Source organism: Papaver somniferum, chromosome 11 (assembly GCF_003573695.1).
Source record: "Papaver somniferum cultivar HN1 chromosome 11, ASM357369v1, whole genome shotgun sequence".
In the NCBI taxonomy this organism is placed as follows: domain Eukaryota; kingdom Viridiplantae; phylum Streptophyta; class Magnoliopsida; order Ranunculales; family Papaveraceae; genus Papaver; species Papaver somniferum.
The window spans coordinates 47,875,697-47,893,570 of record NC_039368.1 but is presented as its reverse complement, the minus strand read 5'-3'; positions in this window follow the sequence as shown (position 1 = coordinate 47,893,570).

Below are 17,874 nucleotides of genomic sequence, written 5' to 3'. Positions count from 1 at the left end.
TTTGGCGTGTTTATTAAAATGTTGAGTAGTTGAACCAGTTTTTTTTCTTCAAAACACTAATTTTAAACATCTAAAGATGGGAAGCTTGGTGGATTGATACGTTACCTAACTCCTTCGAGGTCATGCGTTCGAATATGGGCAAAAGATTTTTATTAATTATTTCAAAATGAACTTTTTAGCCACGCTATAAAACCGGCGTGTCTATAGAACGCACACAATGGACACACATATACTAGCGTGTCCAAAGAAGAACATTTTGGCCACACTTTGAATTTGGCGTGTCTATAAATCGTACACTATGGACACGCATATACTGGCGTGTCTATAAATCGTATACTATGGACACGCATATACTGGCGTGTCAATCAATCGTACACTATGGACACGCATATACTGGCGTGTCTAATGAACCAACTTTAAAACCACACCTTAAATGGCGTGACTAACCTTTTGGACACGCCACAACTACCTAATGTGTACATAGACTGGTCTATAAACACGCCCAATCAAAAATTTAAAGTTAACGTGACTAAACGGTTGATATTTTGACACGCTACTAGCCCTGGCATGGATGAAAGCACTTATATTAACACGTCCATTGAACATGATGTGTATATAGGGAAGAAGTATAGCCTATAGACACGCCAAAACCAAAAAGGCGTGACAGGGAAATTTATATCTGGCGTGGCTAAAGGCCATTTCTGTACTAGTGATAGCCGTCCTAGTCAGTGTTCAACCATGATGGCGCTACACTGCATAAACAATGAAGCGCTAAGATAACGGAACCCTGAGTGGCCAATGAAGCGCAAAGATAGGGTTATACTATAAAGTCAGTGGCCAAGTTATGAAGCTTATTGGCCGACATAATGAAGCTTCATTGAAGAAGGTAAGGCAAAGCCAAATTGACAAATGCAACATGTGATATTGACATTGATGCATATCCATGGAATTGAGTTGGACCAAACTGCAAGAGTATAAAATAGGCCAAGAGTTGGCCTATGCGTTAGTTCAAGGATGACCAAAGCTTGGACAGTCGAAACAAGCTAGTGATGCAAGAGTATGCATTACTATTTTCGAGCAATTGGCTAAGTAAAGCAAGAATAACATATATGAGCGGATGAAGCATATTGGCATTAGTTGGGAAGCATGTTGGCATGAAGTTAGATTAGCTAAAGCGTCTTAACAAGTTCAGAACGGTTATAAAGTGTTTTTATAATCATATTAGAGTGTCCACAACCGTTTTGGACAGGTGTAGTATGAGTTGGCACAAATTAGAAAAGGCTAGTCAGTTATGCGCACTTTTGGTGGTTATGGAAACTACCCCTTGGAGACTTGGCTGTTCAAGGCTTGTGAAAACGGTTGCACACAAGTTTTGTCCCGATCCTAGTGGTATAAGTAGTCTAGATATCAATAAGTTTGGTGTTGTTCGATTTGTAGAAGAACCACTGATTGTAGAGAGAGTTTGTAGAGATGTAGTCTCATTTTTGAGAGAAGAATGCATCATTAAGAGAATGATGGCCTGCTTAGTCCATGTGATGGACTGTTTTGTGTAATTTTCCTTAATGCAATAAAATGGTACGTTGCATTATCTGTTTGTGTTCACTAAGTTGCTGATCTTATTGAATTTATTTAATTAATGCATGACAAACCTCTTATACTTATGGGGGAATAAAGAGTTAGAGAGAAAAGAAGAAAGACTTTGGTCGCGTGAAGCATTAAGAGTGAAGGAAGATGCATACTGTTAGAGCACTGCTCGGTCGAAATCGCAAGCATTGCTATCTCAAGCTTGTTTGTCAAGTTTAGTTGCCAAAACTATAAGTCTTGATTTCTAGTCTACTTATAGCTAAGTGTCGGATTAGGATAGAAAGTGTAGTTGAGTATTAGAATTCACGGCGTTCATCTATTGAAGACAAAGAACTACTAAGGGGAGCTTGTGAAACTTCATAAACAAAAGGTATGTAGAGACTTGAACTCGTATATCACTCAAAAGTCTATCTACCCTATCTCCTATTTTAGACAAAAGTCGTATAGCTATATAGACTTCAATTATGCACATTTGATATTTCGATCTGAGTTTAACTCGCTTACATATTTCTCGAAATATGTGTTGGTAAGCTTTCTCTTTAACCGAGTTCATCTTATATTCTTGACGAAATTCAAAAGATGATCATGTGAAAATCACCTCGTAACATCTTACATGATTTGTGTGAGACGGTCATTTGATGTAGACTCGGAATGTTTCGTATTGATCATTCGATCACCTGAAAATTGCTTTGAAGCTAATAGCTTGTGTGGGACAGCTATTGTCTTCTTCCAAGAATGTTTCAGTGATTGAAACGGAGTTCAGAACAATTGGATATAACAATAGTATGCGTACTTGCATATATGTAATCCAAGTCCGGGAACCATAGTATGCATACTTGTAAGCGTACTGGTTGGTTTAGTGAAACTCCGGGAACCTTGTACGCATACCGGTACGTGTACTGGCATGAGGTTCAGGTCCAAGAATTTCTGCTGAGTTTGGAAGGTATGCGTACCCGTTCGCATACTGGTGAACCCAATCTTAGTATGGGTACTTAGGTATGCGTACCCGTATGCATAGCTGAGTAAGTTAAGTTCTAAAATCGGTTTGTTCATGAACTAATACATTTATATTATAAGGAATACAATATTTTGCAAACCGTGGCTATAATGTTCATGACTTGATTCGAGTGAATAAAAATCGATTTTGCTTCAATTGTGTCTTGTATACTTCTATGAGAATATAAACAATTGAACAACTCTAGAACTAGTTTCATTTGAGTCATTTGAACTGGTTATGGTTAAGATGAATGAGGTTGATACGAAAGTGTTCATATGGCTAACTTCGGTTAACTATTGTTGAGCCAACAAAGGTGTACACGTTTAGGTACGGTTACTCATATCTAAATGAAGTCACTTTTCATTTGCGTGTAACAGTCTAAGTTCGATTTAACGGTTGAAAGATATTAGATTGAGTCTAATCAGGTTTTCATCTAACGATGAATATTGAATGCCTTGTTACCAAGGTAGCATTGATTGCAAACCCTAATTTGAAGACTATATAAAGGAGAACTCTAGCAACTGAGAAACCTAATCCCCACACCTCTTGTTGATACTAGTTGCGACTAGAGTCGATTCTCCTTTAACCTTAGGTTTTTCACGAAACCCTGTAGGTTAACGACTTGAAGACTTCATTGGGATTGTGAAGCCATACCCAACTATTTTTTTCTGTAGTTGCATGTTCTGATCTTGCTGTTTTCTATCGTGACTGAGTACTATCTTCTCTAAGATTTGCTCGAGATTTAATCTCCGATAGGCAAGATAAAAAAGTAGTCACAAACATCTTCGTCTCATCGTTTGTGATTCCACAATATCTTGTTTCGCTACCATACAATTAAGATCATTGTGAGGTGATTGATATTTCTAGGCTGTTCTTAGGGAATCTGGTATATCAATTGGTTCCCGTTCACCTTGATTTATCAAAAGACGGAACAAAACTCATAGGTTTATCTGTGGAAGACAGATTTATCTATTCAATAAACTTTTCTTTTTGAGACAGATTGGTTTATCAAGTCTTCGACTTTGGGTCGTAGCAACTCTTAGTTGTAGGTGAGATCAGCTAAGGGAATCAAGTGCAGAGAACCCGACGTGGTTCTAGAGGCGTAAGGAACATGATTGTACCTTTATCAATGTTGAGATTGGTTAGGGCGCAACTACATTCCAGTATGAAGTTAACTTGGAGTAGGCTAGTGTCTGTAGCGGCATAATACAATGTGGTGTTCAAATCTGGATTAGGTCCCGAGTTTTTTCTGCATTTGCGGTTTTCTCGTTAACAAAACTTCTGGTGTCTGCGTTATTTCTTTTCCGCATTATATTCGTTTATATAATTGAAATATCACAGGTTGTGCGTAAGTTCAATCAATTGTGAATCCAACCTTTAGTTGTTGATTGACACTTGGATACTGGTTTTTTACACCGTCCAAGTTATTTCTTAGATTCAATCAGGCTCCCAAATTCCTATTTGTTTGATTGCAGATTGAATTGAGAAATAGAGATATAACTCTGTGATATACTTTTCTTAATATTGAGTTTGACTGTCTAGTTGATTCTCTTGAATGTATATTGGAGTTAGTCCATACAGATTTCTAAGCGAAATATTGGATGTGCTTGTTAGACCCCCGCTTTTTCAATTGGTATCAGAGCAGGCAAACACGTTTAAGACCTTATAAGTCTGTGTTTGAAGCGATCTGACTCTATGGACAGAGGTGCTATCTGCATAAACGTACCACCAGTCTTCGATGGCTCGCATTACTTATGGTGGAAAATTGCTATGCATTCAAGCGCGTGATTTTCAATCATGGGTTTATGTTTTTAATGGATATGATCCTCCGGTTCTTACAATAGGCACTGTAACTGTTCCAAAGGATATTGGTGATTATGATGCTGTCGAGATTCTTGCTGCAAAGCAAAATTCTGACGGATTGAATGCAATCATCCATGCTATTACCCCAGATCTTCAGCACCATGTGACTACGTGCACTCATTTTAAAAATGCTCGGGGATATCTTAGAAACCGTATCTCAAGGGAATACTTGTGAAAAAAGCTAGGCTTCAAAACCTAAATTCTGATTGGGAAAACCTTCGTATGGCGGATTGAGAATCATTTGATGAGTTTAATCACTTATTGTATGAAATCTCTAATGCATCTTTTACGTTGGGTAAGACTATTCCTGAAAAGGACATTGTGATGAAAATTCTCAGATCATTACCATCTACATACGATTCTAAGAAACATTCCATCGTTGAAGGAAATAACCTTGATGTGCTTTCCAGAAATACTCTCATTGGGAAGTTAAAGATATTTGATCATTGTTTGTGGGTGAAAACAATTTCTGCTGATTTTAGTAAATTCATGTGTGGGTGAGAATCGAGTCTAAACCCTAAACAATGTACTGCACGGGAGTACTTTTGATTCGAGAGATCAATCTGTACAAATCTGGCCGAAACCAAGAAATGGCTGTTCCAGGCTTGCTTCGGTCACAAAATGAAGGAGAAGGGTTGGTCTTAGGGAGGGAAGCGAAGTAAGTGTTGAGACCAGAACAGTTGATTCTGAAGGTGTGGTTGTTTTATGACTTATATCAGAAAGTAGAGCTGGCTAGCAGAATGGAAAACTACCAGGTGATTTCAGGTGATTTCTGAATACTGTGGTGTTCTCCGACCAAAACTTGTTGTTTGGTGAAAATAGGTGAAGCCTATTTATACAAGTCATATTGAAAAGTTCCCTGGTCTCATAGGAAGTGGAAACGATTGAGTGGTGGAAGAAAAGGGTAACATGTAACCGTCAGACGTTATGCTTCCATGATGAAAGAAATGAATTCTTGTAACCGTCAGACATTATGCTTCCATGATGAAGGAAATAAATTTGTTTACACCGTTACTTTTCACCACCACTAATTGTCCCGCTTCATGACACTTTCTTGTAACGGGCGCATCGCACGCCGCATGCTGTAAAGCGCCAGACCAATACCCCGATGAGCATCCCCAAGTTTGTGACATGTTTGATGTCTCGAGTGTTTTCGTGGAAAACATGTAGCGCTTCGCTACGTGTGGCAAGTCAAAGTCAAGGGACTTACCGCAGGAAAATAGCATGTAATGTTATTAAGCTCGTTTTGGCTGGTCGCCTAAAACTTATCACAGGTTTGTCAGTTTGGTGGCGAACTTCGATGGCTCAGATCGCATCTCATGAAGGAGGGTAGCCGTTGATTATGGTTACCTTGTGTTGGCGCCTGATAATGGTGCGGTGGCGGTTTGGTATACGCCAGTGGCAATGTGGCTTGGATGGCATGGCTCGTGCATGCTAGTGGCACGGTGGTGCAAAGTGCGCCTGGCGTAGCCATGTCCACTAGATTTAGGCAGCTGATCTTCTGAAACTTGCCACAAGTCTGTCAGTTTGGTGGCGAACTTGGATGGCAGAGATTGCATCTCATGAGGAAGGATGGCCATTGATTATGGCAGCATCTTGTTGTATAACGAAGTGGCATCATTGGCATAGTGGCGCCTGGTGGAGCCGTCGCATAACGACATGCGATTGGCGTGGCCGTGGCATAGCGACATGCTAGTAGCGTGGCATAGCGGCAGTGGCGTTGTAGCATGGCCAAAGCCAAGGTTTGGCGGCATGGCCAATGCTAGGGTTTGGCGTTATGGTATAGGACCCACATGTGGCGTGGCAACATTGGCCTTGTTGCCACATCAATCCTAACGCTCTGGGAAACGTTATTTGGCTTTGGTTGGCGTAGAAACTTTTCCCAAATTAGGGTTTGGCATGTCGAAACCCTAATTGGTGCGTGTAGCATGCGGCTGCGGCATGGCGATAATTTTGTGCAAATGGCGCCATAGCTATGCCAAAGGGGTTATGGCAAGGCCATAATGTGGAAACGGCCACATGAGTAGGGATTGCCGTGGGTGGCTATGATATGGCGCCAACCCTAGGGCTTCCTGGGTCCCATACGGCTCGTGAAATGTTGTGGGGTCGAAGTGGCATAATTTGTGCCACGACTGGAAATTAGGGCTTTGGTTAATGCATAGGCGTGCTTTTGATCAGAAAACCCTAATCTTAAGCTTTTCATGGTGTTGTCCACGAACAGGAGGTAGGTAGCACATAGTTTGCTATTTATGTCAAGTTGCCACGAAGTGGTGAGAGTGCGGCGGCTTTAGAGCGACCTGATTGGTCGATTAAAAGAGGGTCCGCCAAGCATGGGCGTGGATACATTTCTGGTGAGAGTGTGGCGGCTTTAGAGCGACCTGATTGGTCGATGGAAAGTGGGGCCGACAAGTATGGGCCCAACCACAATTTATGTGCGCGTGGCGAGTTTAAAGCGACCTGATTGGTCGAGGGAAATAGGGCCGGTTTAGGATGTGGCGTGGCCGATGGCAAGTGGCGCCAGCTGGCCAAAGGCATGGCTACGCCTACCTTTGCTGCTGCGGCTCCCTGTTTTTCTGATTCTGGGAAGGGTTTTGCACCTACTAATCCATGGCGGATTAATTTCCTAGTTTGCCTAAGCTTACTTTCGTCAAGAAAGGTCTGGTATACTGCGCGAGGCGCGAAACCCTAACTTCTGCAAGTTAGTCAGGAAAATTGATTGAATTCTACGTGTTGACACAGATTTCTTTTAAGTTCATTTCCAGAGAGCAGCATGCTTTTCTGATTGAATACCTTATGCGAAGACTTTATCCTTGATATTTGGAAATTTGTGTTACTCTGCTGCGAGTGAACACAAATCGTCATGCCATATCAACATTAAGGGTTCAGTCGGGGAACATAGCATAGAAGGCATTCAAAGGAACTTATATTAAAGGAATATATGCAAGACGCCAAAATTTACAGAACATCTGGGATGGTTGCTACATTCGCCAGTCTGGACAAACTTCATGTAGATATATTGAACGGATCAATAAATATGCCAGTGGAGAGGTTAACACTCACGGCTTTGTTTCCTTACAGAGTGACATCACATCATATGCAAGGTTTTACGATTTTAACCCTAAGCTAAAAACCACCATCAACATTAAGTCCCCTGCTTAGCACGTAACAGTGGCATTGTTGCGGGGTAAGCATGAGATGGTGACAAACAAGAGTAAAATCGAAAGGGAAAGACGTGAAGAGATTGCCGAGGAAATTCAAATAACATTTAGCGGAAGGCATGAGGAATCCGTGATCCTTGCATTGGCGGCTTTGCATAAATTCGGTTTGGTCATAGAGGTTGTCGTCAGCACCGCAACTTTGGCTACTGATCGGCAGAGGTGGCACTGCAACTTGGTCCGCGGAGCGGGTGCTAGCCGGCTATGGAAAGGTGGCTGGCGCTGCTTTGGACGGCTAAGATGGTGTCGCTTTGGATGGTGGAAACTGGCTTCAGTCCGTATAATGGTGGAAACTGGCTTCAGTCCGTGGAATGGTGGAAACTGGCTTCATTCCATAGAATGGTTAAAACTGGCTTCAGTCCTTAGAATGGTGGAAATGGCGTTGCAACTTTGGACACAGAACACTTGATGATGGCGCTGCAACATTGGCCACAGACTATTGATGCTGGCGCTCGGGGCGTTGGCGCTGGCTTGACCACGGAGTGCTGGAGCCACAGAGCGTAGATATTAGCACACGTCTTGTTTGGATATGGATCATGAGTGTGGTGCGCCCAGTCATCTATTATCGTTCATGGAGCAAGGGGGAATCCTTCTTCTATTCAAACCCTTGAAACTCTGTTTGTATGAAAAGGGGTATCGACCTTCTTATGTTTTTTGTTGCTCGTCTGGCTCTGTGCTTTTATCTGCAGCGTCTGGCTCCTCTTCGTCGTTTGTTAGCGGTGGTAGAGCGAGCATTAAAGGAAACAAAGAAATCTTCAATAGTTATAATCATCATCAAGGCGAGCCAGGAGAACTCAAGGTAGTTGCTCTCGCATGTAGCCACCCAACAGTACCATCGATCTTCTCTAGAATGTGTACTAAGGTTCTAGCTTCAGAAGAATGAGTATCTAACTTCTCCAATGGATTTTAAAATTTACCAAACTCCGTTACACTCTTGGGATGGATGGATGAAATATATGCTCGGAAATGATCATGTCAGGGCTAATCTTGGAGATTGTGGTTGCGTTATTGGTCAAAATATTCTGGAACCATTGGGCGCGAAATAGATGAGTTGAGAGGCGCTCCGTTGCTGATGTGCTGCTACCAGGACTTCATTCCAAGCAACATCCTTTGAACCATCTTATGAATCTTGGATTATTGTATGGAATGGGATGCGGTGAGCAGTCCCCAGTTATACTTCGGTTAGATCCGATGGCGCGGATGGATATGTGAATGTATCTCTGTGGCATGCTTTTGGGGTTTTTGATGCACGTGTACGGCTTCATGTTGAGAAATTCTTGCGGCTCGTAAAACTTCGACAGTGACGATGTTGAAATCGGAAATAACCTGGTTGAGGGCAGTGAACGCATCCCATTCTGGTATTCCCCATGTGTAATTATCCTGAGCCTATTTTCTCGTGGAAGATGTGCTTCTGCTGCATTCACTGGTAAGGTGGTGACTGCGTTTAAGCTTCTAAACATGAAGGAGGCTTAAGTCCCCAAGTGTAGCCTACTTTAATTGTGTCGCCTTGAATCCACACCTATATATGGGATTTGATGATCTTATCATACTCCCCTGGATGTGATGCTGGGATGCTTGGAATATCACATGGACGAAACATTCTGGATAACGAAGAGGTAGAAGTGAGAGAGTTATGTCGTTAATTGTGGCTCCCATGTATCTTCAAGAAAAATGTTTCAGCCGCGTCCCTGGAGTTATCTCATGAATGCTTGATTGTTGTCGGCGATGGACCCTGATGAGCAGTCCCCAGTCGCACTTCTCTTTGGTTACTACAATTGCTTTCTCTGAGTGGGCTTGGGATCCGCTGCGGCCTCGTAAAGTGTTGCAGGCGCCTTCTAGACAGAGAGGTGATGATATTCTTACGCTACACCTTTGAAGGGTGGATGACCTTGTCGGGACCATGAATTTTTGGTTGACCGTGTCTTCTGAGCTTTGACAATGAATGGATCCCGTGTAGAGCCTCAGTCCCCAAGTGTGGTTTACATGTTTCCATATTATATGGTCGGTGAGTTGACCATGATAAAGGTATCATCTTGCATCCATTGGCGACTCTATTACTTATTCCACGTGAAACTAAAATATGGAGAAGTATGGATTAAGAAAACCTTTGTAGTGGTTGTTGTTATGGTAAAGCTCTGGATGGTATCGACAAACGAGCAACAATAGTTCTTGGAAGTAGATGTGATCAGAAGAGACTACATCGTTGTGGGAAGCAAAATAGGTTGGATGGAATTGCATGGGCGTCCATGAAAGCAAATGGATTGGCTGGATGCATAAGAGAGTAAACTGTCCATGACCATGAGGTTTGGCGAGATGGATCAAAATATGGCCACAACTACGAACCTTGGTTGGCTGTGATCACGATCCCTGACAAGGAGGAATGTGGCGGCTATGGCACAATTCTTGGCAGGATAGAGGCGTTGAAGCGGCTTCGGCTCTTGGAGAGGACGTTGAAGCTTATGGAGAAAAATGATGAAGCTTCGGCTTCGGATCCTGTAGAAGCTTATGGAGAGAACGCTGAAGCGGCTCCTGGATGGAAATGTCGAAGTGACTGCTAGAGAAAACTCCAGTAAGGGCGCTATTAACCATTGACCTCGAAAAACGACTTGATACGATATGGCATATGGGAAGACGGTACAAATAGTGCTGGTCGGCAAGTCGTGTTTTTTCCTCATGGGAAAGAACACGCTTCTTCTGTTTGATTTTCCCTTGCATCTCTCAGAGCCTTGACGGTTACAATGTTGAAGTCGGAGGTCGCGTCAATCAGCGTGTTGTCAAACTCGACATCCTCAAGTGAACAGTGGTTGGGAGTCCCCAGTTCCATCTATCAATCGTGCTTTCCAGGAGAGGTTGGTGTTTGGGAACGACTTCCCTAGCTGGAAACAGCTGCTTTCCTGATGCAGTGCGGTTGAGGGCTGCAAATATGTTTTGGCGCTGCGCCTTGGAGAAAATACAGAATCTCACATAAATGTTTCATCATATAATGCACGATTTTGTGGGCGAAGTCCCCAGGAATCATGCAGACGGGAAGAGTTTCTCTGTGAACTCAAGAGGGTTGCTGATTTTCTTTGCCTCGATTTTGGAGAAGTCATTCTTGATCTTCACGTGTGATGAAATTGGATTGCTGATTCCTTTTTACTGGGCGTTCAAGAGCAACGCGAGCATCTTCATCTATAAACGTGCGTCCTGCTGAAGTGTCTGCGCTGGATATTAAAAGTATTCCTTGTCAGCTCCATCTGGGGTTGACGTGACTCTTGTGGTAGCCACTCCGGTAGTGTCTTGAGGAAAATAAGTATCTCTTTCTGAGTTGTACCCATGTCTGTCTGAGCCTTACGGGAACCTTTTGTCTTTCCATCAAATCAACAACGGTAAGAAGAGATCGGATTCTTCTAGCTCTTCCATTCTCTCTTGCTGATGGTAGAGTAGCAGCGGCTCTGGTGACGGTTGGAGCTGTCACACTTCAAGAAACGTTGGGAGTGACGGCAGCGGATCTGGCTCTGGTGATCGGAGGTGTAACACCTGAATGAACATTTTCCGCACCGCTGGTGTTGGCAGGTGGCGTATTAATGCCACTGGAAGGAGCGTTCATACCGGGGATGATTTCAGCGCTAATGTTCTCAGGGTTTGTTGCTGATCCGGACCCGAGTTCTACCATCTTGAGATCGGAATTGAAAAATGAAATTGGAAATTGATATTATAACCGAGAGATTAATCTCCCACTGTGGTCGCCAATTGTTTGTGGGTGAAAACAATTTCTGCTGATATTGGTAAATTCGTATTTGGGTGAGAAATGAGTCTAAATCCTAAATAATGTACTGCACGGGAGTACTTTTGATTCGAGAGATCAATCTGTACAAATCTATCCTAAACCAAGAAATGGCCGTTCCAGGCATGCTTCGGTCACAAAGTGAAGGAGAAGGGTTGGTCTTAGGGAGGGAAGCGAAGAAAGTGTTGAGACCAGAATAGTTGATCCTGAAGGTGTGGTTGTTTTATGACTTGTATCAGAAAGTAGAGATGGCTAGCAGAATGGAAAGCTACCAGGTGATTTCAGGTGATTTCTGAATATTTTGTTGTTCTCCGACCAAAACTTGTTGTTTGGTGAAAATAGGTGAAGCCTATTTATACAAGTCATATTGAAACGTACCCTGGTCTCGTAGGAAGTGGAAACGATTGAGTGGTGGAAGAAAAGGGTAACGTGTAACCGTCAGACGTTATGCTTCCATGATGAAGGAAATGAATTCGTGTAACCGTCAGACATTATGCTTCCATGATGAAGGAAATAAATTTGTTTACACCGTTACATTTCACCACCACTAATTGTCCCGCTTCATGACACTTTCTTGTAACGGGCGCATTGCACGCCGCACGCTGTAAACCGCCAGACCAATACCCCGATGAGCATACCCAAGTTTGTGACATGTTTGATGTCTCGAGTGTTTTCGTGGAAAAAATGTAGCGGTTCGCTACGTGTGGCAAGTCAAAGTCAAGGGACTTACCGCAGGAAAATAGCATGTAATGCTATTAGGCTCGTTTTGGCTGGTCGCCTAAAACTTGTCACAGGTTTGTCAGTTTGGTGGCGAACTTCGATGGTTGAGATCGCATCTCATGAAGGAGGGTAACCGTTGATTATGGTTACCTTGTGTTGGCGCCTGATAATGGCGCGGTGGCGTTTTGGTATACGCCAGTGGCAATGTGGCATGGCTGGCATGGCTTGTGCATGCCAGTGGCACGGTGGTGCAAGTGGCGCCTGGCGTAGCCGTGGACACTAGATTTAGACAGATGGTCGCCTGAAACTTTCCACAAGTCTGTCAGTTCGGTGGCGAACTTGGATGGTGTAGCCATTGCATAGCGGCATGCTAGTGGCGTAGCGGCATGCCAGTGGCGTGGACGTGGCATAGCGGCATGCCAATGGTGTAGCCGTGGAATAACGACATGCTAGTAGCCGTGGCATAGCGGTATGCCAGTGGTGTTGTAGCATGGCCAAATACAAGGTTTGGCGGCATGGCCAATGCTAGGGTTTGGCGGCATGGCCAATGCTAGGGTTTGGCGCCATGGTGTTGGACCCACATGTGGCATGGCAACATTGGCCTTGTTTCCACATCAATCCTAACGCTCAGGGAAACGTTATTTGGCTTTGGTTGGCGTAGCATCTTTGCCCAAATTAGGGTTTGGCATGTCGAAACCCTAATTGGTGCGCGTGGCATGTGGCCGCGGCATGGAGATACTTTTGTGCAAATGGTGCCATAGATATGCCAAAGAGGTTATGGCAAGGCCATAGTGTGGAAACGGCCACATGAGTAGGGATTGTCGTGGGTGGCTATGATATGACGCTAACCATAGGGCTTCCTGGGTCCCACATGATTTGTGGCATGTTGTGGGTCGAAGTTGCATAATTTGTGCCACGACTAAAGACTAGGGCTTTGGTTATGGGCAGGGTTTTCCACCTACTAATCCATGGCGGATTAATTTCCTAGTTTGCCTTGGCTTACTTTCGTCAAGCAAGATCTAGTATATTGCGCGAGGCGCGAAACCCTAACATCTGCAAGTTAGTCAGGGCAATTGATTGAATTCTACGTGTTTGAAAAAGCGGGGGTCTAAAAACACCACCCAATATTTAGCTTAGCAATTTGTATGGACTAACTCCGAAATACTTTCTAGATAATCAACTAGACAGTCAGACTCAATCTAGGTAAAAGTATCTCAAGGAGTTAATATCTCTCTCTTGTTTTGATTTACTCGAGCTAATAAAAATCAGCGAGTCTTTAATCAAACACATGGAATAACTTGGATGGTACCAAAGACCAATATCCAAGGATCAATCAATGAAAATCAACAACCAAAGGTTTGATATTCTAATTGATGATCTACAACGCACAACCTGTATTATTTCAATTATAAAGATCAAACAATATAATGCGGAAATAGAAATAACACGGACACCAGAATTTTGCTAACGAGGAAACCGCAAATGCAAAAAACCCCGGGACCTAGTCCAAATTTAAGACACACTGTATTAAGCCACTACAGACACTAGCCTACTCCAAGCTAACTTGGGACTGGACTGTAGTTGAACCCCAATCAGTCTCCCACTGATCCAAGGTACAGTTGTACTCCCTACGCCTCTGATCCCAGTAGGATACTGTGCACTTGATTCCCTTAGCTGATCTCACCCACAACTAAGAGTTGTTACGACCCAAAGTCGAAGACTTGATAATAAACAAATCTGTCTCACACAGACAAGTCTATCAAAGGATCAATCTGTCTCCCACAGATAAACCCTAAAGTTTTTTGTTCCGTCTTTTGATAATAATCAAGGTGAACATGAACCAATTGATAATCCGGTCTTATATTCCCTAAGAACGTCCTAGAGTTATCAATCACCTCACAACAATCTTAATCGTATGGTAGAGAAACAAGATGTTGCGGAATCACAAACAATGAGACGAAGATGTTTGTGATTACTTTTTATATCTTGCCTATCCGAGATGTTAATCTCAAGCCAATCAATATGATTGTACTCGTACGATAGAAGATGCAAGATCAGATCACACAACTACGATAAAAGTAGTATCGGTCTGGATTCACAATCCCAATGAAGTCTTTAAGTCGTTAACCTGGTTTTTGAAGAAGAAAACCAAAGGTTAAAGGAGAACTAACTCTAGCACGCAGACTGGTATCTCACGCAAGGTGTGGGGATTAGTTTTGCACAATTCTAGATGTCTCCTTTATATAGTCTTTCAAATCAGAGTTTGCAATCAATGTTAGCTTAGTAACAAAGCAATCAATATTCACCGTTAGATGAAAACCTGATTTAGATTCAAGCTAATATCTTTCAACCGTTAGATTGAAAACTTAGCTTGTAATTGAAATGCATGTTTCTAGGTTTGTTAACCGTACCCAAACGTATGTACTTGTTGGTTCAACAATAGTTAACCAAATGGTTAGCCATATGAGCATTTCATATCAACCATGTTCTTCTTCACCATAACTAGTTCAAATGACTTCAAATGAACTAGTTAGAGAGTTGTTCAATTGCAAGGAAATCTCATGTACTACACAAGACAAGATTGAAGCAAAGATGATGTGATTCACTTGAATAGGCTCATGAACTTTATAGCCACGGTTTGCATACTGCATTCTTTAGTCTTTATGAGTATTAGTTCACGTTCATTATCTTTAGATATAACCTACTCTAGTTCGTGGACTGCGTTCGCGGACTTAAGTTCACGGAAGGATTTCACAAACTCCAGCAGAAATTCTCGGACCAAAACTTCTGCCAGTTCGCGGACTGAGTTCGTGGACTTGGCTACTCCACATTCCATTTCTCTTGATCAACAAAGTTCGCAAAATTTGGTTCAAGGAATAGGGCTTGTACATAAAAGTGTTTCCACAACAATGATTATGTCCACCATTGGTTATATAATATAAACTCTCATTTCAATCATTGAAACATTCTTAGAGAACGTTATATAGTTGTTACACCATTTCTCGTCAAATCAATTTTCAAAGTGATTGAAACATATCATGACTTTCGTCACTAGGTAAAGATAAACTCGGTTGAAGCGAAAGCTTACCAACACATATTTCAAGATATAGATAGGCGAGGTATACTGGGATCAAAATACCAAATGTGTATAATCTATATATATAGCAAACGACTTTTGTCTCAAAGAGTAGGAGATATAGTAGATAGAGTTTTGAGTGATAGATAAGTTCAAGTCTCCACATACCTTTTAGTTGATGAAGTTCCACCGGTTCCTTGAGTAGTTCTTCGTCTGGTATGATGAATAACCATGGAGTTCTTGAGCTCAACTACACTTTCTATCCTAATCCGAAACTTAGCTATAGTAGACCAGAAATCAAAACTTATAGTTTTGATCACTAACATTGAAAAACATGCTTGAGATAGCAGCGCATGCGAGTTCGACCGAGTAATGCTCTAACAATCTCCCCCTTTGTCAATTTTAGTGACAAAACTATCAATACATATGGAATACAAAAAAGATAATGAAACTTTAGTATCTCCTATTCCACATGCCTAATCTTCAACATTCCTCGAAATCTTCGTCACTTCCAAGTACTCCAATGATCCCAAAGGTTGTAAGTTCAGCATCACCGTTGTTTTGAAGATCCGTAGCTATAACAATGAGAAAACATAGTTCTCGATCATTGTTATACAGTGTCATAGTGTTATTACATAGTGTCAAAGTTCAATTGTATCACAACTTCAACAATAATACTATGGTGATATGTATCACTTCCCCTAGTCAATACTCCATCTCACATGGAAACCACTCCCTTTTACATAATGATCCGAAAACCATATGTATTTGTAGTGTGAACTACATATTAATTCTCCCCCTTTTTGTCAATAAAATTGTCAAAGGTACAAGAACGGGATCATAATGAAATTTCTGAAAGAGGCATTTCATGACTAAAAGAAAAAAATACATACCAACTAATTTAGATGCAATCATAAAGCCGAAGCTAAATGCATTCATCAAGGAGTTTAAATATACAAGATAACCCCTCTAAAATTCCACAGCCGCACACCCCTCAAGATGTGACCATTAAGCACAGGTTCAAAAGAACTCTCTCCCATTTGATGTCATTCCTGAAAGAACAACAAGAGCGACCTTAATTTCGAAAGAAAAAAAGGATTTTATTGGACACCAAAACTATAGGAATGATTTTTATATCCAAAAAATACATCAAATTAATCACAAGTAAACCCATGATTAATTTAATCGGAATACACAATCAAATTAAACACAAAAAGTGATCAATTTATTTGATTATGCTCGACATAAGTGAACTTACAGAGCTACAACTAAGTTAACAATTCGAGAAATATTAGCTTAATCGTCCATATACTCAACACAAGAAAAACTTATGGAGTATTGCAGTATATACATAAAATATGGATCAGGGATGATAAATACTGCAGAAAATTCAAGGACTCATTCTAACTTCAATCATTATTTGCATAACGTCAATTAATAGACATAATCCTTGTCATAAAAGATTTTAACCTATCTTCCATCAAGAGTTGACAATATAGGCTTAACCTTTGTATTTGTCAAAAGTCCATTCATTCTTTAATCAATACATGAATATTGACAACAAACGACTTTACTTTTGACAAGGTATGGGACAAACATAGTTTACGGACGTAAACACCAATATCCCATAACGAATTGCAATATATAAAATCAAAAAGATTAATACTGCAAAAATCATCTTCCAAACAGTTTTAGAATTTAAATCAAATAAACCTAAAAAACATGAAGATGAAAATAATGGACATAGCTATGTGTAATCACAATAATGGCTATTCCAAGCACTAGCTATTCTTCCAACTAAACCAAAAAGAAGACATACTAGGCAAATGAAAAAACAAGCTAAAGAAAAAACAGACTCCAGCACAATGCTTGAACGTGAACAAAGATCATATGGACGGTTCAGGATCCTCACGAGTCATGGGGTCTTTGAGCTTGTGATTGACAGCATCCATTGAATCTTTGGAGAGGAGGTTCTCTTTACGAAAATAATTGATGTAAGACTTTATAAGACTAAGGTCAGCAATAACCTTTTCCAACTCAGTTTTCAATGCATCAAGATTTTTCAGAGTAACAATGAGCTCTTGTTTTCCTTCCCCAAAATATCTTAGAAAGTCATGAACCACTTCAGCAGAAATCATATCATCCTTCTCAGCATCCTTATAAGCATATGCGTAGTAACAAGAAGCGTTAAGATGATCTTCATCTACAAGGGTTATTTTCTTCCTTTCCTTGGACTCAACATCAAGACCTTTGTCCAGGAAACCTCTTGCAAAATCACCATAGCAGGATGAAGAAGAAGACATTCTTGACAACCCAGAAACCAACCTAGAGTATGCGTACGTGACTTTCGTAACTCAATAGGTAAGTATTTAAAGGTTTCTTGAGGAAGGGATTCTAGGGTTTTCTAAAAAAGTCGACTCAAGCCAGAACATGGGTATCCGTTCGAGTACAACATGACCCAGCAAAAAAAAAACCCACAAAAAAAACTGTTGTTACAAACACAAGGCTTGATAAACTCCAAAACACGGAAAAGCACTTTTGAGCATAGTTGTAGCAAGAAACAAGATTCAAAAGAGGACTTCCTAAAGAAAATGAGAAGCAACTTTACACACAAACAACACCATAAGCACATCGAGCCTGTAGTCAATAGTTT